Raw genomic sequence first — 24565 nt, 5'->3', positions numbered from 1 at the left:
AAGCTGCACAATATAATTGACCTTTCAGTATATTGTTGCACACACACCATCTATTTAGCAAATGCCCTTGTTATCAACAGCAGCCTTTTAAACTCACCTGAGCTAACAGGTATGTGCGCTGGTTACTCTGCTGCGCTTAAAATTTCTTTTTTGGTTTGCTACAATGCCTTTTCTGAAACGTTGTCTCCTTCTGCTGGAACACTGACTTCTTTCATTTAATGCCTGCAGACTATAAAAGAGAACCCAACCCAAAAAGTTTGGTTGATTAGTCTGTGGCATTCTGTTAAACTGTTGCTTATGGCGGTCTCTGTGAGCTTCTCAGCGACATTCAGCCAGCCAGGTATCCTGCCTGCAGTAGATGGAATGTGGCAATGGAACGCTGGCTGCGCGTGTCATAATAGGCTCTGAGCCTTTATATACCTGTGCACAGCAGCAGCCACCTTCAGTCTGCTGCTGGACAGCCAGCAGCAGCAGCAGCAGGAGAGGTATGTAATCAGGAGCCCTCCTGCTAAGGGTAGACAGCTGCTCGTTCCACCCCACCCCCCGCCTTAATTGGTTCTCCTCCCTTCCAACGGTGTTGAGGCGGGTGGGAACAGCAGGGGGTGAAGGTGCTGTGTTTAAAGAGGTGGAGTTATGCAGATCTAAAACGCGTGGATTGCAGCAGCAGCAAGCCGAAAAGTGCAGGCATGTAAGGGATCTAGAGGTTGACAACATGTCTTCTTAACGGGAGTCCAGGAGCTCATCTCCACAAATGGACTTTTCAGGATCCTTGGGTGGCTCCGTAGTTTGAAACCAATTCTGGTTATCGCTTCTCGGCCTTTTGGCTAAGATCAAGTGTAGTATCTGTTCTTTTAAGAACACAAGAGCTACGATCTACACTTGACGAGAGCGATCGAACTCGGATGGAGAAGAGCTTCGGAGCCCAGCTGACATCGGAGAAGGAAGGCGGATATCGGTGGGAGGAAGAAGCTCTAAAGAATCCAGAAGAAGACGAAGACTCGGAGAAGAATTGGGCTGTCCTGTGGAATCTTCGAGGAAGAAAATCATCGAGACAAAGACCTTTCGGGGAATTTGTCCAGAACACGACGGGAGAAGAATCTGCATAGCTCCACCCATTCCGGGAAGAGTTCCAGATCCAGCTCCAAGAAGTAACTGCAGGAGGAAAGCCATGGCAAGCGCTGCGAGGAAGGCCGAAAAGAAGAGCCTGGAGCAGGGGACAGCCAGGAGGGCCCAGCCAGGAGCCGATTCTGACCCCAAGGACTCTGCCTCCACGACTGGCCAGCAGAAGGGACCCCAGAAGCCCCGCCACGAAGCTCCAGCCCTGGAGCCATGGATGCGGCAGACGGTGGCCCTGAAGCTGAAGGAAGTGGATGGGAGGGTGCCGGACATGTCCTCGGACGTGTTCTGCCAGAAGATGCTGCTGGATCGAGGCTTCTCCAGGTCGGACACCCTCAGCATCCAGACCTTCTTGACGGGGATCTTCTTCGTCACCTTCGCCACTGTGAACACCTGCAGGAGGTTCTGGGAAATGGTAAGCGCAAAAGGACCGGATAATTCTTTCTCTGCCTTTACAGGTAGCTGCCCTATCCAGAGGGACGAAAGGAGGATCACGGTCTCCATGCGCAACCCGCACACCCCAGGCCAAGACATCTGTACCTTCCTGAGACGCTTCTGTTTGGTTGTGAAGGAACCCTCTCACATCCTGAATGGACTCGGCTTCTGGACAGGTAAGTGGTCGGTGACCGTTAGACTTCACAGCGTACTCAGACGGACTTCGGCACCTGCCCCCGACATCCTCCCTGGGCAACTCCTACGGCCTCATCTATTACCCGGACATGCCGCGGAACTGCAGGAGATGCGGCAAGAACGGCCACGAGATGAAGGACTGCAAGGAGGATGCCTGCAGGATTTGTCGAGTGACGGGACACAGCTCGAAGGACTGCCCGAAGAAGACATCCTGCAACCTGTGTGGGCTGGCGGCTCATCTGTACAAGGATTGCCCCAAGCGTGAGAGATCCTGGGCATCGGTGGTTGCGACGACCCCAGCTACGGAGGACAAGGCCCCGACGACCAGGCCTGTGAAGGTCAAGGACGCGACGACCAAGGCCCCAGCGGCCAAGGCCGAGACGACCAAGGCCAAAGCGGTCAAGGAGTCGGTGGCCAAAGCCCCAGCGACGGTCCCAGCAGCTCCGAAGCAGAAGAAAAAGTCAAAGGAGGGTAAGAGTTCTGTCACCCCTCTCTCGATCCCTCCCCCTGCCACCCCCGTCCAATTCCCCCCCACCCCGGCCACCCCTGCTGAGGATTCCACTTTCTCTTCCTCCTTCCCCTACTCCTCAGCAGGTGTCCTTTCCCCTGCCCCGGCAGCCACTCTCCCTCCCCAGACCATGGTAGCGGTGGAATTAACCTTTCCTCCACCCGCCGCTATCTATTCCGAGGAGGATTTTCCCCTTCTTGTCTCCCCAGTTCCAACCCGGGGAAAGAGGAAGGTGGAGGACAGCCCTGCTACTGAATCCTCCAAAAAGAAGATTCTGGATTTCGTAGGCGAAAAGGAGGATACCCTCCCTGAGCCAGAAGAGATGGAGCACATGGTTGAGACCCTGGTGGCCGAGCCAGAAGAGGAGGAACTGGTGGTCGCCGAGATCGAGGCCGCGCTGCTTTACCAGATGGAGGAAGAGGGCCTGCTGGTGATCCCATCACCAGCAGTCAACACCGACGAGGGACCACGCGACCGGAGTGGTAACTAAGGTGTATTGCCTGCGCTAACTTTTTCTTTTTTCCCTACATGATGGCTAATATTAACTTATTTTCCATTAATGTCAGGAGCATCAAGGACAAGTTCAGACGTCAGACTATTTATGCCTTCCTTACTTCCCAGTTGTGTGATGTTTATATGTTGCAGGAATGTTCCCTTCCCTCCTCTAGGTCCTTCAAACATCTGGCCAGGGAGTGGTCCCACGGTCCATCCTACTGGTCCGGTGGGGGTGACTGCAAGTCTGCGGGGGTCGCAATTCTGATCAGGGGGGGCGCATTCACGCTTGAGTCCGTCCAGGAGCTCATCTGCGGCAGGGCTCTTGTTGTAGATGGCAACTGGGCGGGAGAACCTGTCAGGTTCATCAACGTGTATGCGTCCCCACTGAAGAATGAGCGTTTGGAGCTTTTCCAGACCCTGCGGCTTCAGCTTGCCACCACCAGGACCTTAGTGATGGCCGGGGATTTCAACTGCCCCATCGAGGAGGATGGTCGTAGTTCTGGCACATCTGCCAAGTTGGACATCACGTCCAAGCTGCTCATCGAGATGGTAACCGAGGCCTCTCTTCAGGACGTGGTGGGCTCCATGGGGAGAGGCTCCACGAACTATTCGTGGAGCCGACCCGATGGCTCACTCCGCTCCAGGATTGACTTTGTGTTCACCTCTCGGGCAGTCAGGCAGAGTAGGCACTCGATGGTCTCCTGCTTCTTCTCCGACCACAGAGCCATTCACTTACAAGGTGTCCTCGGCGACGGTTTTCCGTCCGGCCCCGGCTCCTGGAAGCTGAATTGTGCTCTGCTGGCTCAGGATGAAGTCGTGGAGGAGATGAGAGCAGCCTACGCAATGTGGCAGTCCTACAAGGGTAGCTTCCAAACAGTCTCTGATTGGTGGGAATATGTTAAACTTGAGTTTCGCTGTTTCTTTCAGGCCAAGGGTCGACAACAGGCGTGTGAGAAGAGGAGGGACTTCAGAGGGCTGCAGCGCGAGCTGCGGTCGCTGCAGGACCTTCTTCACTGCGGCTGGGACGTGAGGGAGGAGCTGGAGGAGACCAAGAAGAGCCTGAAAAGGCACTTTGAGGAGGAGTCCAAGCGAATCGTCTTCCGTTCCAAAGTGGAGAATCTGGAGAAGGGTGAGAAATGTAACTCATTCTTTTTCAGGAAACTTCATGCCGGTCACACGCCCCTGAACGAGCTGCGAGACGAGAGCGGAAATATGCGACGTGGGAAGGAGGACGTGATGAGGGTCGTCAGCGACTTCTACAGCGAACTCTACTCCCACAAGACTACTGACCCTGACGCTGCTGATAAGTTCCTGTCAGGTATCACTAACCATCTTGATCCTGCAGGCACGGCAGCCTTGGACAAACCTCTGATGGTGGGCGAATTGCTCTCTGCCGCTAAATCCTTTAGGACCGGCAGGACCCCGGGCAGTGATGGTCTTCCAGCGGAGCTCTATGTAGCGCTGGGAGACCTCATCTGTCCGGACCTGTTGGACCTGTACGAGGAGATGGTGGTGGAGGGTAGAATGCCTCCATCTTTGAGGGAAGGAATGGTCACGATCCTGTACAAGCGGAAGGGAGAGAGGTGCGACCTGAGGAATTGGCGTCCCATCACTCTGCTCAACGTGGACTACAAGATCCTGGCCAAGACGATGGCGACACGACTTAAGACGGTCATCGGACGGATCATCCACCCGGACCAGACCTGCGGCATCCCTGGACGTCGCATCGCAGACAGCCTCGCTCTCGTGCGGGACACGGTCGAGTACATCAAGGTCCGCCGCGCACACGCGGCCCTGGTCCCCTTGGATCAGGAGAAGGCCTTCGACCGGGTTTCCCACGAGTTCATGGGCCGAGCTCTGCACCGGTTAGGTTTGGGTAACATGTTTTGTTCGTATGTCCGTCTGATGTATTTTGATATCCACAGCTCGGTGTTGGTGAACGGCTGGAAGACTGACCCCTTCCCTGTCCTCTCTGGGGTCAGACAAGGCTGCCCTCTATCACCTCTTCTTTTTGTTTGTGTTATAGAACTCTTCGCAGAGGCTATCCGGCAGAATGGAGAGATCAGAGGGATCACCGCACCGGGTCCGGGACGACACGAGGTCAAGTGCTCGCTCTACATGGACGACGTCACCGTCTTCTGCGCTGATCGTGGTTCAGTCGACGCCCTCGTCCAGACGTGTGAGAGGTTCGGCCGGGCTTCAGGGGCCAAAGTCAACTGCAGGAAGTCGGAAGCCATGCTCTTCGGGGATTGGCAGCCGGCCTCCTCCGCCCCCTTCCCCTTCAACATTCAACCGGATTTCCTCAAGGTGCTGGGAGTCTGGTTCGGGAAGGAAGGAGCGGCCCTCAAGTCCTGGCAAGAACGCTTGGCCAAGGTGAAGCAACGGATCGGACTCTGGAGCCTCAGACACCTCACTTGTGAGGGTAAGGCACTCGTCCTGCGTAATGAGGTCCTGCCCGTCTTGCAGTACACGGCGCAGGCCTGGCCCCCACACGTCACTGTGTGCAGGGCCATTACCAGGACAGTGTTTCACTTTGTCTGGGGATCCAAGATGGACAGAGTCAGGCGGGCCGTCATGTACAAGGAGCCTCGCAAGGGTGGGAAGGGCGTTCCAGATATCCCCACCCTCCTGCGATCCTCTTTTGTGTGTGATTGTGTCCGCCGGACTTTGCAAGTCAAGAATGGCTCCGCGGGCAGGTCCATGTCTCGCTTCTTCCTGCTTCCTCTTTGGAGGCGACTCGGCTGGGACAAGTGGGACAGCTCCTTCCCCTACAACTGGACGACGCCATGGTTCTACGGAGACGTCGTTCGATTTGTGGGGGAGCATCAACTGGAGGGACTCAAGCCCGACTTGTGGAAGCCCAAAACTATCCACAAGCTAATCAGAGCCAAGGATGACGTGGAGAACATCACAGGACTTCACCAGGACACGCTGGAGACTGTGTGGACAAATGTGTCGTCTGACAGGCTGACCAACGGGCACAAGGACTTGTCGTGGATGGCGATTCAGGGCGGACTGCCCGTCCGGTCATTCATGCATGCCCGGAACCTGTGCAAGACCCGGTACTGCCCAAGGTGCCCCTTCGTGGAGGAAACATCTTTGCACACTTTTTGGGACTGCGGATTTGCACAGCGCCTATTGACTGCACTTGAGGACGACCTGAGGAACTCTGTCCCCAGGGCGAGCCTATCGCACCATTCTGTGCTTTACGGACTCTTCCCTGGGGTTCATACCGTCGGAGCCATCCAGGAGGCTTGGCGCCTTATGAACTGCTTCAAGGATGCCGTTTGGGTCGCCAGGAACCGGCTCATCTTGAGGAGGGAGAGGATGTCCATCCAGGACTGCCGCAGGCTGATCCACAGCCTGCTCAGAGACTATTCCATCATGGACGGTCCGGAGGACGAGGATGAGGACTAAACCCCTCCTCCCCCTCTCCCCTTATGTGTCTTGTCTTTCAATAAAGCTTCGGGCCTGTGATTTTCCCCTCCCCATCCCCTTTTTCCCAATCCCCATCCCTTATCACGGTTCGTCGTACTGTATTGATTGACATGCTTTTTCTTTCAGATTGAGTGTTTTGTGTAGCATAGGGGTGTGATGTGTCTAGTTAGTGCGTCGTATCCTCATGCTATGTAAATATGATGTAGAATTCTGTGAGTACTGGGCTGCGGCACTGTACACTGTCTGTTAACTTATTTTTTGTGCTAATAAAAGATATATTCAATCAAAAAAAATCTGTTCTTATCAGTTTAATATCTGATACGTCCCCTATCTGGGGACCATATATTAAATGGATTTTTAGAACAGGGAGATGGAAAAAGAGCTTGCTCTGTCCACTCCACGCATTGACCTGGTATTGCAGTATCTCCAGGACCGGTGCACCCCTTCTTTAATGCAGTTTCTAAAATCAGAAAGAATTGAATTCAATGTTTTTTGTTCATTTTGCTTGTTTGTCGGATTTTGGGATGGACTCTTTGGCTTTGCTTTTCTTCTCCTCATTGGATTTTTCATGTTCAAAGTTGCAGAAGCCAGATTACAAGCTCATTTTGGTTCAACTTCAGCAACTGTGCATTGCATTGCCATGTAATGTGATGCAATGCTATCTTTCTAGCTCTCCCTTTTTACTTCCTTTTGGATAAACAGACATATTAGGCAAGCATTTTGGAGCTTTCACCTAAATAACTACAGGTGGTGAGATAAGCTGCACAATATAATTGACCTTTCAGTATATTGTTGCACACACACCATCTATTTAGCAAATGCCCTTGTTATCAACAGCAGCCTTTTAAACTCACCTGAGCTAACAGGTATGTGCGCTGGTTACTCTGCTGCGCTTAAAATTTCTTTTTTGGTTTGCTACAATGCCTTTTCTGAAACGTTGTCTCCTTCTGCTGGAACACTGACTTCTTTCATTTAATGCCTGCAGACTATAAAAGAGAACCCAACCCAAAAAGTTTGGTTGATTAGTCTGTGGCATTCTGTTAAACTGTTGCTTATGGCGGTCTCTGTGAGCTTCTCAGCGACATTCAGCCAGCCAGGTATCCTGCCTGCAGTAGATGGAATGTGGCAATGGAACGCTGGCTGCGCGTGTCATAATAGGCTCTGAGCCTTTATATACCTGTGCACAGCAGCAGCCACCTTCAGTCTGCTGCTGGACAGCCAGCAGCAGCAGCAGTAGGAGAGGTATGTAATCAGGAGCCCTCCTGCTAAGGGTAGACAGCTGCTCGTTCCACCCCACCCCCCGCCTTAATTGGTTCTCCTCCCTTCCAACGGTGTTGAGGCGGGTGGGAACAGCAGGGGGTGAAGGTGCTGTGTTTAAAGAGGTGGAGTTATGCAGATCTAAAACGCGTGGATTGCAGCAGCAGCAAGCCGAAAAGTGCAGGCATGTAAGGGATCTAGAGGTTGACAACATGTCTTCTTAACGGGAGTCCAGGAGCTCATCTCCACAAATGGACTTTTCAGGATCCTTGGGTGGCTCCGTAGTTTGAAACCAATTCTGGTTATCGCTTCTCGGCCTTTTGGCTAAGATCAAGTGTAGTATCTTTTGAAAAGGCGGTTTTGTCCTTGGGCTGCTCTAGTAAATTGATGCACATTACACACTGGTTTGGTGCACTTGTTAGTACGCCAGGTGGCTCATAGAGTCATCTGATGGAAAACATGGCCCTCCAGGATCGAAGTCACTAGGCTGGGTAAGTGTGAGGGCTTTGGAGCAATGTGCCCCAGGAGTAGGCGCCCTGGTGGGAGTCCAAGCTTACTGGGACTGGGAACCCCAGAAAGACTTGGGCTTCGTAGCACGCCGCACCTTTGCCAATCATACTTTCTGAGCAACACCCCCTATTCCTGGCCTCCGGGCTAGGAAGGGGAATTTTTATAAACCCGGTCGGAGGTCCGGTCAGCTTTGGGCTGAGAAACCAACACAGGCTCCAGCTCCACTAGGGTGGCAGCCTAGCTGGACGCTGGGAGCACGAAAACGGCTCTTCTCTGGCTTCGGCAAGAGAGAGCATCGGAGATCCCCGACCCTCGCTGTGGCCTTCTGGTTCGGAGGGATGGGGATGGTTTATTGGGGACCCTCTCCTCCGGGAAGGGTCCACATGAATCCTCGCCTCGTGCGCTGTTTTGGTGTGACTTCGGTCACATTTTTCAGTGCCTTGGATGCAGCTTCAATCAAAAATCTGTTCTTATCAGTTTAATATCTGATACGTCCCCTATCTGGGGACCATATATTAAATGGATTTTTAGAACAGGGAGATGGAAAAAGAGCTTGCTCTGTCCACTCCACGCATTGACCTGGTATTGCAGTATCTCCAGGACCGGTGCACCCCTTCTTTAATGCAGTTTCTAAAATCAGAAAGAATTGAATTCAATGTTTTTTGTTCATTTTGCTTGTTTGTCGGATTTTGGGATGGACTCTTTGGCTTTGCTTTTCTTCTCCTCATTGGATTTTTCATGTTCAAAGTTGCAGAAGCCAGATTACAAGCTCATTTTGGTTCAACTTCAGCAACTGTGCATTGCATTGCCATGTAATGTGATGCAATGCTATCTTTCTAGCTCTCCCTTTTTACTTCCTTTTGGATAAACAGACATATTAGGCAAGCATTTTGGAGCTTTCACCTAAATAACTACAGGTGGTGAGATAAGCTGCACAATATAATTGACCTTTCAGTATATTGTTGCACACACACCATCTATTTAGCAAATGCCCTTGTTATCAACAGCAGCCTTTTAAACTCACCTGAGCTAACAGGTATGTGCGCTGGTTACTCTGCTGCGCTTAAAATTTCTTTTTTGGTTTGCTACAATGCCTTTTCTGAAACGTTGTCTCCTTCTGCTGGAACACTGACTTCTTTCATTTAATGCCTGCAGACTATAAAAGAGAACCCAACCCAAAAAGTTTGGTTGATTAGTCTGTGGCATTCTGTTAAACTGTTGCTTATGGCGGTCTCTGTGAGCTTCTCAGCGACATTCAGCCAGCCAGGTATCCTGCCTGCAGTAGATGGAATGTGGCAATGGAACGCTGGCTGCGCGTGTCATAATAGGCTCTGAGCCTTTATATACCTGTGCACAGCAGCAGCCACCTTCAGTCTGCTGCTGGACAGCCAGCAGCAGCAGCAGCAGGAGAGGTATGTAATCAGGAGCCCTCCTGCTAAGGGTAGACAGCTGCTCGTTCCACCCCACCCCCCGCCTTAATTGGTTCTCCTCCCTTCCAACGGTGTTGAGGCGGGTGGGAACAGCAGGGGGTGAAGGTGCTGTGTTTAAAGAGGTGGAGTTATGCAGATCTAAAACGCGTGGATTGCAGCAGCAGCAAGCCGAAAAGTGCAGGCATGTAAGGGATCTACAGGTTGACAACATGTCTTCTTAACGGGAGTCCAGGAGCTCATCTCCACAAATGGACTTTTCAGGATCCTTGGGTGGCTCCGTAGTTTGAAACCAATTCTGGTTATCGCTTCTCGGCCTTTTGGCTAAGATCAAGTGTAGTATCTGTTCTTATCAGTTTAATATCTGATACGTCCCCTATCTGGGGACCATATATTAAATGGATTTTTAGAACAGGGAGATGGAAAAAGAGCTTGCTCTGTCCACTCCACGCATTGACCTGGTATTGCAGTATCTCCAGGACCGGTGCACCCCTTCTTTAATGCAGTTTCTAAAATCAGAAAGAATTGAATTCAATGTTTTTTGTTCATTTTGCTTGTTTGTCGGATTTTGGGATGGACTCTTTGGCTTTGCTTTTCTTCTCCTCATTGGATTTTTCATGTTCAAAGTTGCAGAAGCCAGATTACAAGCTCATTTTGGTTCAACTTCAGCAACTGTGCATTGCATTGCCATGTAATGTGATGCAATGCTATCTTTCTAGCTCTCCCTTTTTACTTCCTTTTGGATAAACAGACATATTAGGCAAGCATTTTGGAGCTTTCACCTAAATAACTACAGGTGGTGAGATAAGCTGCACAATATAATTGACCTTTCAGTATATTGTTGCACACACACCATCTATTTAGCAAATGCCCTTGTTATCAACAGCAGCCTTTTAAACTCACCTGAGCTAACAGGTATGTGCGCTGGTTACTCTGCTGCGCTTAAAATTTCTTTTTTGGTTTGCTACAATGCCTTTTCTGAAACGTTGTCTCCTTCTGCTGGAACACTGACTTCTTTCATTTAATGCCTGCAGACTATAAAAGAGAACCCAACCCAAAAAGTTTGGTTGATTAGTCTGTGGCATTCTGTTAAACTGTTGCTTATGGCGGTCTCTGTGAGCTTCTCAGCGACATTCAGCCAGCCAGGTATCCTGCCTGCAGTAGATGGAATGTGGCAATGGAACGCTGGCTGCGCGTGTCATAATAGGCTCTGAGCCTTTATATACCTGTGCACAGCAGCAGCCACCTTCAGTCTGCTGCTGGACAGCCAGCAGCAGCAGCAGCAGGAGAGGTATGTAATCAGGAGCCCTCCTGCTAAGGGTAGACAGCTGCTCGTTCCACCCCACCCCCCGCCTTAATTGGTTCTCCTCCCTTCCAACGGTGTTGAGGCGGGTGGGAACAGCAGGGGGTGAAGGTGCTGTGTTTAAAGAGGTGGAGTTATGCAGATCTAAAACGCGTGGATTGCAGCAGCAGCAAGCCGAAAAGTGCAGGCATGTAAGGGATCTACAGGTTGACAACATGTCTTCTTAACGGGAGTCCAGGAGCTCATCTCCACAAATGGACTTTTCAGGATCCTTGGGTGGCTCCGTAGTTTGAAACCAATTCTGGTTATCGCTTCTCGGCCTTTTGGCTAAGATCAAGTGTAGTATCTGTTCTTATCAGTTTAATATCTGATACGTCCCCTATCTGGGGACCATATATTAAATGGATTTTTAGAACAGGGAGATGGAAAAAGAGCTTGCTCTGTCCACTCCACGCATTGACCTGGTATTGCAGTATCTCCAGGACCGGTGCACCCCTTCTTTAATGCAGTTTCTAAAATCAGAAAGAATTGAATTCAATGTTTTTTGTTCATTTTGCTTGTTTGTCGGATTTTGGGATGGACTCTTTGGCTTTGCTTTTCTTCTCCTCATTGGATTTTTCATGTTCAAAGTTGCAGAAGCCAGATTACAAGCTCATTTTGGTTCAACTTCAGCAACTGTGCATTGCATTGCCATGTAATGTGATGCAATGCTATCTTTCTAGCTCTCCCTTTTTACTTCCTTTTGGATAAACAGACATATTAGGCAAGCATTTTGGAGCTTTCACCTAAATAACTACAGGTGGTGAGATAAGCTGCACAATATAATTGACCTTTCAGTATATTGTTGCACACACACCATCTATTTAGCAAATGCCCTTGTTATCAACAGCAGCCTTTTAAACTCACCTGAGCTAACAGGTATGTGCGCTGGTTACTCTGCTGCGCTTAAAATTTCTTTTTTGGTTTGCTACAATGCCTTTTCTGAAACGTTGTCTCCTTCTGCTGGAACACTGACTTCTTTCATTTAATGCCTGCAGACTATAAAAGAGAACCCAACCCAAAAAGTTTGGTTGATTAGTCTGTGGCATTCTGTTAAACTGTTGCTTATGGCGGTCTCTGTGAGCTTCTCAGCGACATTCAGCCAGCCAGGTATCCTGCCTGCAGTAGATGGAATGTGGCAATGGAACGCTGGCTGCGCGTGTCATAATAGGCTCTGAGCCTTTATATACCTGTGCACAGCAGCAGCCACCTTCAGTCTGCTGCTGGACAGCCAGCAGCAGCAGCAGCAGGAGAGGTATGTAATCAGGAGCCCTCCTGCTAAGGGTAGACAGCTGCTCGTTCCACCCCACCCCCCGCCTTAATTGGTTCTCCTCCCTTCCAACGGTGTTGAGGCGGGTGGGAACAGCAGGGGGTGAAGGTGCTGTGTTTAAAGAGGTGGAGTTATGCAGATCTAAAACGCGTGGATTGCAGCAGCAGCAAGCCGAAAAGTGCAGGCATGTAAGGGATCTACAGGTTGACAACATGTCTTCTTAACGGGAGTCCAGGAGCTCATCTCCACAAATGGACTTTTCAGGATCCTTGGGTGGCTCCGTAGTTTGAAACCAATTCTGGTTATCGCTTCTCGGCCTTTTGGCTAAGATCAAGTGTAGTATCTGTTCTTATCAGTTTAATATCTGATACGTCCCCTATCTGGGGACCATATATTAAATGGATTTTTAGAACAGGGAGATGGAAAAAGAGCTTGCTCTGTCCACTCCACGCATTGACCTGGTATTGCAGTATCTCCAGGACCGGTGCACCCCTTCTTTAATGCAGTTTCTAAAATCAGAAAGAATTGAATTCAATGTTTTTTGTTCATTTTGCTTGTTTGTCGGATTTTGGGATGGACTCTTTGGCTTTGCTTTTCTTCTCCTCATTGGATTTTTCATGTTCAAAGTTGCAGAAGCCAGATTACAAGCTCATTTTGGTTCAACTTCAGCAACTGTGCATTGCATTGCCATGTAATGTGATGCAATGCTATCTTTCTAGCTCTCCCTTTTTACTTCCTTTTGGATAAACAGACATATTAGGCAAGCATTTTGGAGCTTTCACCTAAATAACTACAGGTGGTGAGATAAGCTGCACAATATAATTGACCTTTCAGTATATTGTTGCACACACACCATCTATTTAGCAAATGCCCTTGTTATCAACAGCAGCCTTTTAAACTCACCTGAGCTAACAGGTATGTGCGCTGGTTACTCTGCTGCGCTTAAAATTTCTTTTTTGGTTTGCTACAATGCCTTTTCTGAAACGTTGTCTCCTTCTGCTGGAACACTGACTTCTTTCATTTAATGCCTGCAGACTATAAAAGAGAACCCAACCCAAAAAGTTTGGTTGATTAGTCTGTGGCATTCTGTTAAACTGTTGCTTATGGCGGTCTCTGTGAGCTTCTCAGCGACATTCAGCCAGCCAGGTATCCTGCCTGCAGTAGATGGAATGTGGCAATGGAACGCTGGCTGCGCGTGTCATAATAGGCTCTGAGCCTTTATATACCTGTGCACAGCAGCAGCCACCTTCAGTCTGCTGCTGGACAGCCAGCAGCAGCAGCAGCAGGAGAGGTATGTAATCAGGAGCCCTCCTGCTAAGGGTAGACAGCTGCTCGTTCCACCCCACCCCCCGCCTTAATTGGTTCTCCTCCCTTCCAACGGTGTTGAGGCGGGTGGGAACAGCAGGGGGTGAAGGTGCTGTGTTTAAAGAGGTGGAGTTATGCAGATCTAAAACGCGTGGATTGCAGCAGCAGCAAGCCGAAAAGTGCAGGCATGTAAGGGATCTAGAGGTTGACAACATGTCTTCTTAACGGGAGTCCAGGAGCTCATCTCCACAAATGGACTTTTCAGGATCCTTGGGTGGCTCCGTAGTTTGAAACCAATTCTGGTTATCGCTTCTCGGCCTTTTGGCTAAGATCAAGTGTAGTATCTGTTCTTATCAGTTTAATATCTGATACGTCCCCTATCTGGGGACCATATATTAAATGGATTTTTAGAACAGGGAGATGGAAAAAGAGCTTGCTCTGTCCACTCCACGCATTGACCTGGTATTGCAGTATCTCCAGGACCGGTGCACCCCTTCTTTAATGCAGTTTCTAAAATGAGAAAGAATTGAATTCAATGTTTTTTGTTCATTTTGCTTGTTTGTCGGATTTTGGGATGGACTCTTTGCCCTTGCTTTTCTTCTCCTCATTGGATTTTTCATGTTCAAAGTTGCAGAAGCCAGATTACAAGCTCATTTTGGTTCAACTTCAGCAACTGTGCATTGCATTGCCATGTAATGTGATGCAATGCTATCTTTCTAGCTCTCCCTTTTTACTTCCTTTTGGATAAACAGACATATTAGGCAAGCATTTTGGAGCTTTCACCTAAATAACTACAGGTGGTGAGATAAGCTGCACAATATAATTGACCTTTCAGTATATTGTTGCACACACACCATCTATTTAGCAAATGCCCTTGTTATCAACAGCAGCCTTTTAAACTCACCTGAGCTAACAGGTATGTGCGCTGGTTACTCTGCTGCGCTTAAAATTTCTTTTTTGGTTTGCTACAATGCCTTTTCTGAAACGTTGTCTCCTTCTGCTGGAACACTGACTTCTTTCATTTAATGCCTGCAGACTATAAAAGAGAACCCAACCCAAAAAGTTTGGTTGATTAGTCTGTGGCATTCTGTTAAACTGTTGCTTATGGCGGTCTCTGTGAGCTTCTCAGCGACATTCAGCCAGCCAGGTATCCTGCCTGCAGTAGATGGAATGTGGCAATGGAACGCTGGCTGCGCGTGTCATAATAGGCTCTGAGCCTTTATATACCTGTGCACAGCAGCAGCCACCTTCAGTCTGCTGCTGGACAGCCAGCAGCAGCAGCAGCAGGAGAGGTATTTAATCAGGAGCCCTCCTGCTAAGGGTAGACAGCTGCTCGTTCCACCCCACCCCCCGCCTTAATTGGTTCTCCTCCCTTCCAACGGTGTTGAGGCGGGTGGGAACAGCAGGGGGTGAAGGTGCTGTGTTTAAAGAGGTGGAGTTATGCAGATCTAAAACGCGTGGATTGCAGCAGCAGCAAGCCGAAAAGTGCAGGCATGTAAGGGATCTAGAGGTTGACAACATGTCTTCTTAACGGGAGTCCAGGAGCTCATCTCCACAAATGGACTTTTCAGGATCCTTGGGTGGCTCCGTAGTTTGAAACCAATTCTGGTTATCGCTTCTCGGCCTTTTGGCTAAGATCAAGTGTAGTATCTTTTGAAAAGGCAGTTTTGTCCTTGGGCTGCCCTAGTAAATTGATGCATATTACACACTGGTTTGGTGCACTTGTTAGTACGCCAGGTGGCTCATAGAGTTATCTGATGGAAAACATGGCCCTCCAGGATCGAAGTCACTAGGCTGGGTAAGTGTGAGGGCTTTGGAGCAATGTGCCCCAGGAGTAGGCGCCCTGGTGGGAGTCCAAGCTTACTGGGACTGGGAAACCCAGAAAGACTTGGCTTCGTAGCACGCCGCACCTTTGCCAATCATACTTTCTGAGCAACCCCCCCTATTCCTGGCCTCCGGGCTAGGAAGGGGAATTTTTATAAACCCGGTCGGAGGTCCGGTCAGCTTTGGGCTGAGAAACCAACACAGGCTCCAGCTCCACTAGGGTGGCAGCCTAGATGGAAGCTGGGAGCACGAAAACGGCTCTTCTCCGGCTTCGGCTAGGGAGAGCATCGGAGATCCCTGACCCTCGCTGTGGCCTTCTGGCTCGGAGGGATGGGGATGGTTTATTGGGGACCCTCTCCTCCGGGAAGGGTCCACATGAATCCTCGCCTCGTGCGCTGTTTTGGTGTGACTTCGGTCACATTTTTCAGTGCCTTGGATGCAGCTTCAATCAAAAAATCTGTTCTTATCAGTTTAATATCTGATACGTCCCCTATCTGGGGACCATATATTAAATGGATTTTTAGAACAGGGAGATGGAAAAAGAGCTTGCTCTGTCCACTCCACGCATTGACCTGGTATTGCAGTATCTCCAGGACCGGTGCACCCCTTCTTTAATGCAGTTTCTAAAATCAGAAAGAATTGAATTCAATGTTTTTTGTTCATTTTGCTTGTTTGTCGGATTTTGGGATGGACTCTTTGGCTTTGCTTTTCTTCTCCTCATTGGATTTTTCATGTTCAAAGTTGCAGAAGCCAGATTACAAGCTCATTTTGGTTCAACTTCAGCAACTGTGCATTGCATTGCCATGTAATGTGATGCAATGCTATCTTTCTAGCTCTCCCTTTTTACTTCCTTTTGGATAAACAGACATATTAGGCAAGCATTTTGGAGCTTTCACCTAAATAACTACAGGTGGTGAGATAAGCTGCACAATATAATTGACCTTTCAGTATATTGTTGCACACACACCATCTATTTAGCAAATGCCCTTGTTATCAACAGCAGCCTTTTAAACTCACCTGAGCTAACAGGTATGTGCGCTGGTTACTCTGCTGCGCTTAAAATTTCTTTTTTGGTTTGCTACAATGCCTTTTCTGAAACGTTGTCTCCTTCTGCTGGAACACTGACTTCTTTCATTTAATGCCTGCAGACTATAAAAGAGAACCCAACCCAAAAAGTTTGGTTGATTAGTCTGTGGCATTCTGTTAAACTGTTGCTTATGGCGGTCTCTGTGAGCTTCTCAGCGACATTCAGCCAGCCAGGTATCCTGCCTGCAGTAGATGGAATGTGGCAATGGAACGCTGGCTGCGCGTGTCATAATAGGCTCTGAGCCTTTATATACCTGTGCACAGCAGCAGCCACCTTCAGTCTGCTGCTGGACAGCCAGCATCAGCAGCAGCAGGAGAGGTATGTAATCAGGAGCCCTCCTGCTAAGGGTAGACAGCTGCTCGTTCCACCCCACCCCCCGCCTTAATTGGTTCTCCTCCCTTCCAACGGTGTTGAGGCGGGTGGGAACAGCAGGGGGTGAAGGTGCTGTGTTTAAAGAGGTGGAGTTATGCAGATCTAAAACGCGTGGATTGCAGCAGCAGCAAGCCGAAAAGTGCAGGCATGTAAGGGATCTAGAGGTTGACAACATGTCTTCTTAACGGGAGTCCAGGAGCTCATCTCCACAAATGGACTTTTCAGGATCCTTGGGTGGCTCCGTAGTTTGAAACCAATTCTGGTTATCGCTTCTCGGCCTTTTGGCTAAGATCAAGTGTAGTATCTGTTCTTATCAGTTTAATATCTGATACGTCCCCTATCTGGGGACCATATATTAAATGGATTTTTAGAACAGGGAGATGGAAAAAGAGCTTGCTCTGTCCACTCCACGCATTGACCTGGTATTGCAGTATCTCCAGGACCGGTGCACCCCTTCTTTAATGCAGTTTCTAAAATCAGAAAGAATTGAATTCAATGTTTTTTGTTCATTTTGCTTGTTTGTCGGATTTTGGGATGGACTCTTTGGCTTTGCTTTTCTTCTCCTCATTGGATTTTTCATGTTCAAAGTTGCAGAAGCCAGATTACAAGCTCATTTTGGTTCAACTTCAGCAACTGTGCATTGCATTGCCATGTAATGTGATGCAATGCTATCTTTCTAGCTCTCCCTTTTTACTTCCTTTTGGATAAACAGACATATTAGGCAAGCATTTTGGAGCTTTCACCTAAATAACTACAGGTGGTGAGATAAGCTGCACAATATAATTGACCTTTCAGTATATTGTTGCACACACACCATCTATTTAGCAAATGCCCTTGTTATCAACAGCAGCCTTTTAAATTCACCTGAGCTAACAGGTATGTGCGCTGGTTACTCTGCTGCGCTTAAAATTTATTTTTTGGTTTGCTACAATGCCTTTTCTGAAACGTTGTCTCCTTCTGCTGGAACACTGACTTCTTTCATTTAATGCCTGCAGACTATAAAAGAGAACCCAACCCAAAAAGTTTGGTTGATTAGTCTGTGGCATTCTGTTAAACTGTTGCTTATGGCGGTCTCTGTGAGCTTCTCAGCGACATTCAGCCAGCCAGGTATCCTGCCTGCAGTAGATGGAATGTGACAATGGAACGCTGGCTGCGCGTGTCATAATAGGCTCTGAGCCTTTATATACCTGTGCACAGCAGCAGCCACCTTCAGTCTGCTGCTGGACAGCCAGCAGCAGCAGCAGCAGGAGAGGTATGTAATCAGGAGCCCTCCTGCTAAGGGTAGACAGCTGCTCGTTCCACCCCACCCCCCGCCTTAATTGGTTCTCCTCCCTTCCAACGGTGTTGAGGCGGGTGGGAACAGCAGGGGGTGAAGGTGCTGTGTTTAAAGAGGTGGAGTTATGCAGATCTAAAACGCGTGGATTGCAGCAGCAGCAAGCCGAAAAATGCAGGCATGTAAGGGATCTAGAGGTTGACAACATGTCTTCTTAACGGGAGTCCAGGAGCTCATCTCCACAAATGGACTTTTCAGGATCCTTGGGTGGCTCCGTAGTTTGAAACCAATTCTGGTTATCGCTTCTCGGCCTTTTGGCTAAGATCAAGTGTAGTATCTTTCGAAAAGGCGGTTTTGGATGTTGGCCGCCCTAGTAGATTGATACATTATGCACACTGGGGTTTAGGCGCTTGTTAGTACGCCAGGTGGCTAATATAGTCATCTGGTGGAAAGCATGGCCCCCCAGGATCGACGCCATTGGGCCGGGGAAGATCGAAAGCCCGAAGTGTGAAGTGCCCCAGGAGTGGTGACCCTGGGGTGCCTTAACTCACTGGGATTGGGAACCCCACTTGAGTTTATGGCACATTTGCACAAGCACTTCAAATTTTCTTTCTTCGCACACACCCTTATTCCGGGCCTTCTGGCCTTAGGATGGGGAATTTTTCAATTCCCGGTCGAAGGTCCGGGCAGTATTATACTGTGAAACCTTCACTATTTATTTAATTTCTTTGTCACTGTGTGTCCACTTATTCACGTGTGTCACGTCCTACTAGGATTTTGTCGGGATGCGGTTCCCTTACGGGTTCCTCTCTTGGCAGGTCAAGGGGGGGAGTGTGTGGCCATCAGGTTCCGCTCCCCCCTGAACCCCCCTGGCTCTCCTCTTTCGGGAGGAGAGCGTTGTTGGCTCCCCTCTTCCGGGAGGGGAGCACAGTCTTTGGCTCCCAGTGCCTTGCTCGGGTGAGAACTTGGGCAGGTGCTGGGGGTAAGATTGGGTCGCCTCTGGCTTCGGCTGGAGGTGGCTTTTTGTCCCTGTTCCTCGCTGTGGCCTTTTGGCTCGGAGGGACGGGGAATGGTTTGGGGGACCCTTCTCCTTTTGGAGAGGGTTTCAAGAAGACCAGCATCCTAGTGCACTTTTTTTGTGGCACTTGTCACTTTTTTAAGCGCACTCGGGTTTTGTACACGAATTCGGGCTTTCAAAAAAAAAAAAAAAAAAAAAATCTGTTCTTATCAGTTTAATATCTGATACGTCCCCTATCTGGGGACCATATATTAAATGGATTTTTAGAACAGGGAGATGGAAAAAGAGCTTGCTCTGTCCACTCCACGCATTGACCTGGTATTGCAGTATCTTCAGGACCGGTGCACCCCTTCTTTAATGCAGTTTCTAAAATCAGAAAGAATTGAATTCAATGTTTTTTGTTCATTTTGCTTGTTTGTCGGATTTTGGGATGGACTCTTTGGCTTTGCTTTTCTTCTCCTCATTGGATTTTTCATGTTCAAAGTTGCAGAAGCCAGATTACAAGCTCATTTTGGTTCAACTTCAGCAACTGTGCATTGCATTGCCATGTAATGTGATGCAATGCTATCTTTCTAGCTCTCCCTTTTTACTTCCTTTTGGATAAACAGACATATTAGGCAAGCATTTTGGAGCTTTCACCTAAATAACTACAGGTGGTGAGATAAGCTGCACAATATAATTGACCTTTCAGTATATTGTTGCACACACACCATCTATTTAGCAAATGCCCTTGTTATCAACAGCAGCCTTTTAAACTCACCTGAGCTAACAGGTATGTGCGCTGGTTACTCTGCTGCGCTTAAAATTTCTTTTTTGGTTTGCTACAATGCCTTTTCTGAAACGTTGTCTCCTTCTGCTGGAACACTGACTTCTTTCATTTAATGCCTGCAGACTATAAAAGAGAACCCAACCCAAAAAGTTTGGTTGATTAGTCTGTGGCATTCTGTTAAACTGTTGCTTATGGCGGTCTCTGTGAGCTTCTCAGCGACATTCAGCCAGCCAGGTATCCTGCCTGCAGTAGATGGAATGTGGCAATGGAACGCTGGCTGCGCGTGTCATAATAGGCTCTGAGCCTTTATATACCTGTGCACAGCAGCAGCCACCTTCAGTCTGCTGCTGGACAGCCAGCAGCAGCAGCAGCAGGAGAGGTATGTAATCAGGAGCCCTCCTGCTAAGGGTAGACAGCTGCTCGTTCCACCCCACCCCCCGCCTTAATTGGTTCTCCTCCCTTCCAACGGTGTTGAGGCGGGTGGGAACAGCAGGGGGTGAAGGTGCTGTGTTTAAAGAGGTGGAGTTATGCAGATCTAAAACGCGTGGATTGCAGCAGCAGCAAGCCGAAAAGTGCAGGCATGTAAGGGATCTAGAGGTTGACAACATGTCTTCTTAACGGGAGTCCAGGAGCTCATCTCCACAAATGGACTTTTCAGGATCCTTGGGTGGCTCCGTAGTTTGAAACCAATTCTGGTTATCGCTTCTCGGCCTTTTGGCTAAGATCAAGTGTAGTATCTGTTCTTATCAGTTTAATATCTGATACGTCCCCTATCTGGGGACCATATATTAAATGGATTTTTAGAACAGGGAGATGGAAAAAGAGCTTGCTCTGTCCACTCCACGCATTGACCTGGTATTGCAGTATCTCCAGGACCGGTGCACCCCTTCTTTAATGCAGTTTCTAAAATCAGAAAGAATTGAATTCAATGTTTTTTGTTCATTTTGCTTGTTTGTCGGATTTTGGGATGGACTCTTTGGCTTTGCTTTTCTTCTCCTCATTGGATTTTTCATGTTCAAAGTTGCAGAAGCCAGATTACAAGCTCATTTTGGTTCAACTTCAGCAACTGTGCATTGCATTGCCATGTAATGTGATGCAATGCTATCTTTCTAGCTCTCCCTTTTTACTTCCTTTTGGATAAACAGACATATTAGGCAAGCATTTTGGAGCTTTCACCTAAATAACTACAGGTGGTGAGATAAGCTGCACAATATAATTGACCTTTCAGTATATTGTTGCACACACACCATCTATTTAGCAAATGCCCTTGTTATCAACAGCAGCCTTTTAAACTCACCTGAGCTAACAGGTATGTGCGCTGGTTACTCTGCTGCGCTTAAAATTTCTATCTTGTGTGATACCATCTGCTGAGCTGTGTATCTAATCCTCTCCTGTGTGATACTGTCTGCTGAGCTGTGTATCTAATCCTCTCCTGTGTGATACTGTCTGCTGAGCTGTGTATCTAATCCTCTCCTGTGTGATACTGTCTGCTGAGCTGTGCATCTAATCCTATCCTGTGTGATACTATCTGCTGAGCAGTGTATCTAATCCTATGCTGTGTGATACTGTCTGCTGAGCCGTGTATCTAATCCCGCCCTGTGCGATACTGTCTGCTGAGCCGTGTATCTAATCCACTCCTGTGTGATACTGTCTGATGAACTGTGTATCTAATCCTATCCTGTGTGATACTGTCTGCTGAGCCGTGTATCTAATCCACTCCTGTGTGATACTGTCTGCTGAGCTGTGTATCTAACCCCGCCCTGTGCGATACTGTCTGCTGAGCCGTGTATCTAATCCACTCCTGTGTGATACTGTCTGATGAACTGTGTATCTAATCCTATCCTGTGTGATACTGTCTGCTGAGCCGTGTATCTAATCCCGCCCTGTGTGATACTGTCTGCTGAGCCGTGTATCTAATCCACTCCTGTGTGATACTATCTGCTGAGCTTTGTATCTAATCCTGTGCTGTGTGATACTGTCAGCTGAGTTGTGTATCTAATCCTATCCTGTGTGATACCATCTGCTGAGCTGTGTATCTAATCCTTTCCTGTGTGATACTGTCTGCTGAGCTGTGTATCTAATCCTCTCCTGTGTGATACCGTCTGCTGAGCCGTGTATCTAATCCTCTCCTGTGTGATACTGTCTGCTGAGCTATGTATCTAATCCTCTCCTGTGTGATAATGTTTGCTGAGCTGTGTATCTAATTCTTTCCTGTGAGATACTGCCTGCTGAACTGTGTATCTAAGCCTATCCTGTGTGATACTGTCTGCTGAGCCATGTATATAATCCTCTACTGTGTGATACTGTCTGCTGAGCCGTGTATCTAATCCTCTCCTGTGTGATATTGTCAGCTGAGCTGTGTATCTAATCCTGTCCTGTGTGATACTGTCTGCTGAGCTGTGTATCTAATCCTATGCTGTGTGATACTGTCTGCTGAGCTGTATCTCTAATCCTACCCTGTGTGATACTGTCTGCTCAACCGTGTATCTAATCCTCTCCTGTGTGATACCATCTGCTGAGCAGTGTATCTAATCCTCTCCTGTGTGATACCGGCTGCTGAGCTGTGTATCTAATCCTCTCCTGTGCGATACTCTCTGCTGAGCTGTGTATCTAATCCTTTCCTGTGTGATACTGTGTGCTGAGCTGTGTATCTAATCCTCTCCTGTGTGATACTGTCTGATGAGCTGTGTATCTAATCCTCTCCTGTGTGATACTGTCTGCTGAGCTGTGTATCTAATCCTCTCCTGTGTGATACTGTCTGATGAACTGTGTATCTAATCCTATCCTGTGTGATACTGTCTGCTGAGCCGTGTATCTAATCCCGCCCTGTGCGATACTGTCTGCTGAGCCATGTATCTAATCCACCCGTGTGATACAGTCTGCTGAGCTGTGTATCTAATCCTATGCTGTGTGATACTGTCTGCTGAGCTGTGTATCTAATCCTCTCCTGTGTGATACTGTCTGATGAACTGTGTTTCTAATCCTCTCCTGTGTGATACTGTCTGCTGAGCTGTGTATCTAATCCTATCCTGTGTGATACTGTCTGCTGAGCCGTGTATCTAATCCCGCCCTGTGCGATACTGTCTGCTGAGCCATGTATCTAATCCACCCGTGTGATACAGTCTGCTGAGCTGTGTATCTAATCCTATGCTGTGTGATACTGTCTGCTGAGCTGTGTATCTAATCCTCTCCTGTGTGATACTATCTGCTGAGCTGTGTATCTAATCCTCTCCTGTGTGATACTGTCTGATGAACTGTGTTTCTAATCCTCTCCTGTGTGATACAGTCTGCTGAGCTGTGTATCTAATCCTATCCTGTGTGATACTGTCAGCTGAACTGTGTATCTAATCCTCTCCTGTGTGATACTGTCTGCTGAGCTGTGTATCTAATCCTCTCCTGTGTGATACTGTCTGCTGAGCTGTGTATCTAATCCTCTCCTGTGTGATACTGTCTGATGAGCTGTGTATCTAATCCTCTCCTGTGTGACTCTGTCTGCTGAGCCGTGTATCTAATCCTCTCCTGTGTGATACTGTGTGCTGAGATGTGTATCTTATCCTATCCTGTGTGATACTGTTTGATGAGCTGTATATCTAAACCTGTCCTGTGTGATACCGTCTGCTGAGCAGTGTATCTAATCTTATCCTGTGATACTGTCTGCTGAGCTGTGTATCTAATCCCCTCCTGTGTGATTCTGTCTGCTGAGAAGTGTATCTAATCCTATGCTGTGTCATACTGTCTGCTGAGCTGTGTATCTAATCCTATGCTGTGTATCTAATCATCTCCTGTGTGATAATGTCTGCTGAGCCGTGTATCTAATCCTATCCTGTGTGATACTGTCAGCTGAGCTGTGTATCTAATCCTATCCTGTGTAATACCATCTGCTGAGCAGTGTATCTAATCCTATCCTGTGTGATACTGTCTGCTGACCTGTGTATCTAATCCTCTCCTGTGTGATACTGTCTGCTGAGCCGTGTATCTAATCCTCTCCTGTGTGATACTGTGTGCTGAGCTGTGTATCTAATCCTCTCCTGTGCGTTACTGTCTGCTGAGCTGTGTATCTAATCCTCTCCTGTGTGATAATGTCTGATGAACTGTGTATCTAATCCTGTCCTATGTGATACTGTCAGCTGAGCTGTGTATCTAATCCTCTCCGGTGTGATACTGTCTGCTGTGTCATATATCTAATCCCGCCCTGTGCGATACTGTCTGCTGAGCCGTGTATCTAATCCACTCCTGTGTGATACTGTCTGATGAACTGTGTATCTAATCCTGTCCTATGTGATACTGTCAGCTGAGCTGTGTATCTAATCCTATCCTGTGTGATACCATCTGCTGAGCTGTGCATCTAATCCTCTCCTGTGTGATACTGTCTGCTGAGCTGTGCATCTAATCCTGTCCTGTGTGATACCGTCTGCTGAGCTATGTATCTAATCCTTTCCTGTGTGATACTGTCTGCTGAGCTGTGTATCTAATCCTCTCCTGTGCGGTACTGTCTGCTGAGCCGTGTATCTAATCCTCTCCTGTGCGATACCGTCTGCTGAGTAGTGTGTCTAATCCTATCCTGTGTGATACTGTCTGCTGAGCTGTTTATCTAATCCTCTCCTGTGTGATACTGTCTGCTGAGCAGTGTATCTAATCTTATACTGTGTGGTACTGTCTGCTGAGCTGTGTATCTAATCCTCTCCTGTGTGATACTGTCTGCTGAGCAGTGTATCTAATCTTATACTGTGTGATACTGTCTCCTGAGCTGTGTATCTAATCCCCTCCTGTGTGATACTGTCTGCTGAGCTGTGTATCTAATCCTCTCCTGTGTGATACTGTCTGTTGAGCCGTGTATCTAATCCTATGCTGTGTGATAGTCTGCTGAGCAGTGTATCTAATCTTATACTGTGTGATACTGTCTGCTGAGCTGTGTATCTAATCT

The 24565-nt window shown here is 48.3% G+C and overlaps 9 non-coding genes and 5 pseudogenes across 9 annotated transcripts; all 14 read left to right on the top strand.

Moving 5' to 3' along the window:
• Positions 1–804: 804 nt before the first annotated feature.
• LOC141192609 (U2 spliceosomal RNA) lies at positions 805–882 on the top strand (annotated as a pseudogene).
• Positions 883–6438: 5556 nt separating this feature from the next.
• Positions 6439–6633, top strand: LOC141193146 (U2 spliceosomal RNA). The gene has a single exon (XR_012266441.1). It is a non-coding gene; the product is annotated as a U2 spliceosomal RNA (small nuclear RNA).
• Positions 6634–7748: 1115 nt separating this feature from the next.
• LOC141192627 (U2 spliceosomal RNA) lies at positions 7749–7864 on the top strand (annotated as a pseudogene).
• Positions 7865–8389: 525 nt separating this feature from the next.
• LOC141193138 (U2 spliceosomal RNA) lies at positions 8390–8570 on the top strand (annotated as a pseudogene).
• Positions 8571–9685: 1115 nt separating this feature from the next.
• On the top strand, positions 9686–9876 carry LOC141192794 (U2 spliceosomal RNA). The gene has a single exon (XR_012266101.1). It is a non-coding gene; the product is annotated as a U2 spliceosomal RNA (small nuclear RNA).
• A 1115-nt stretch (positions 9877–10991) lies between these two features.
• Positions 10992–11182, top strand: LOC141192783 (U2 spliceosomal RNA). Its single transcript, XR_012266090.1, has one exon. It is a non-coding gene; the product is annotated as a U2 spliceosomal RNA (small nuclear RNA).
• Positions 11183–12297: 1115 nt separating this feature from the next.
• On the top strand, positions 12298–12488 carry LOC141192772 (U2 spliceosomal RNA). Its single transcript, XR_012266079.1, has one exon. It is a non-coding gene; the product is annotated as a U2 spliceosomal RNA (small nuclear RNA).
• Positions 12489–13603: 1115 nt separating this feature from the next.
• On the top strand, positions 13604–13794 carry LOC141192760 (U2 spliceosomal RNA). Its single transcript, XR_012266067.1, has one exon. It is a non-coding gene; the product is annotated as a U2 spliceosomal RNA (small nuclear RNA).
• Positions 13795–14909: 1115 nt separating this feature from the next.
• LOC141192619 (U2 spliceosomal RNA) lies at positions 14910–15025 on the top strand (annotated as a pseudogene).
• Positions 15026–15549: 524 nt separating this feature from the next.
• Positions 15550–15731, top strand: LOC141193131 (U2 spliceosomal RNA). The gene has a single exon (XR_012266427.1). It is a non-coding gene; the product is annotated as a U2 spliceosomal RNA (small nuclear RNA).
• A 1115-nt stretch (positions 15732–16846) lies between these two features.
• LOC141192747 (U2 spliceosomal RNA) lies at positions 16847–17037 on the top strand. Its single transcript, XR_012266055.1, has one exon. It is a non-coding gene; the product is annotated as a U2 spliceosomal RNA (small nuclear RNA).
• A 1115-nt stretch (positions 17038–18152) lies between these two features.
• Positions 18153–18244, top strand: LOC141192633 (U2 spliceosomal RNA; annotated as a pseudogene).
• A 794-nt stretch (positions 18245–19038) lies between these two features.
• Positions 19039–19224, top strand: LOC141192595 (U2 spliceosomal RNA). Its single transcript, XR_012265954.1, has one exon. It is a non-coding gene; the product is annotated as a U2 spliceosomal RNA (small nuclear RNA).
• A 1115-nt stretch (positions 19225–20339) lies between these two features.
• On the top strand, positions 20340–20530 carry LOC141192736 (U2 spliceosomal RNA). Its single transcript, XR_012266044.1, has one exon. It is a non-coding gene; the product is annotated as a U2 spliceosomal RNA (small nuclear RNA).
• The last annotated feature ends 4035 nt before the right edge of the window (positions 20531–24565 follow it).

This window comes from Phyllobates terribilis, unplaced genomic scaffold, assembly GCF_046119375.1.
Source record: "Phyllobates terribilis strain yellow unplaced genomic scaffold, ASM4611937v1 Scaffold_63__1_contigs__length_7903474, whole genome shotgun sequence".
NCBI classification, from domain to species: Eukaryota; Metazoa; Chordata; class Amphibia; order Anura; family Dendrobatidae; genus Phyllobates; species Phyllobates terribilis.
This window is presented reverse-complemented; position numbering and strand designations above follow the sequence as displayed.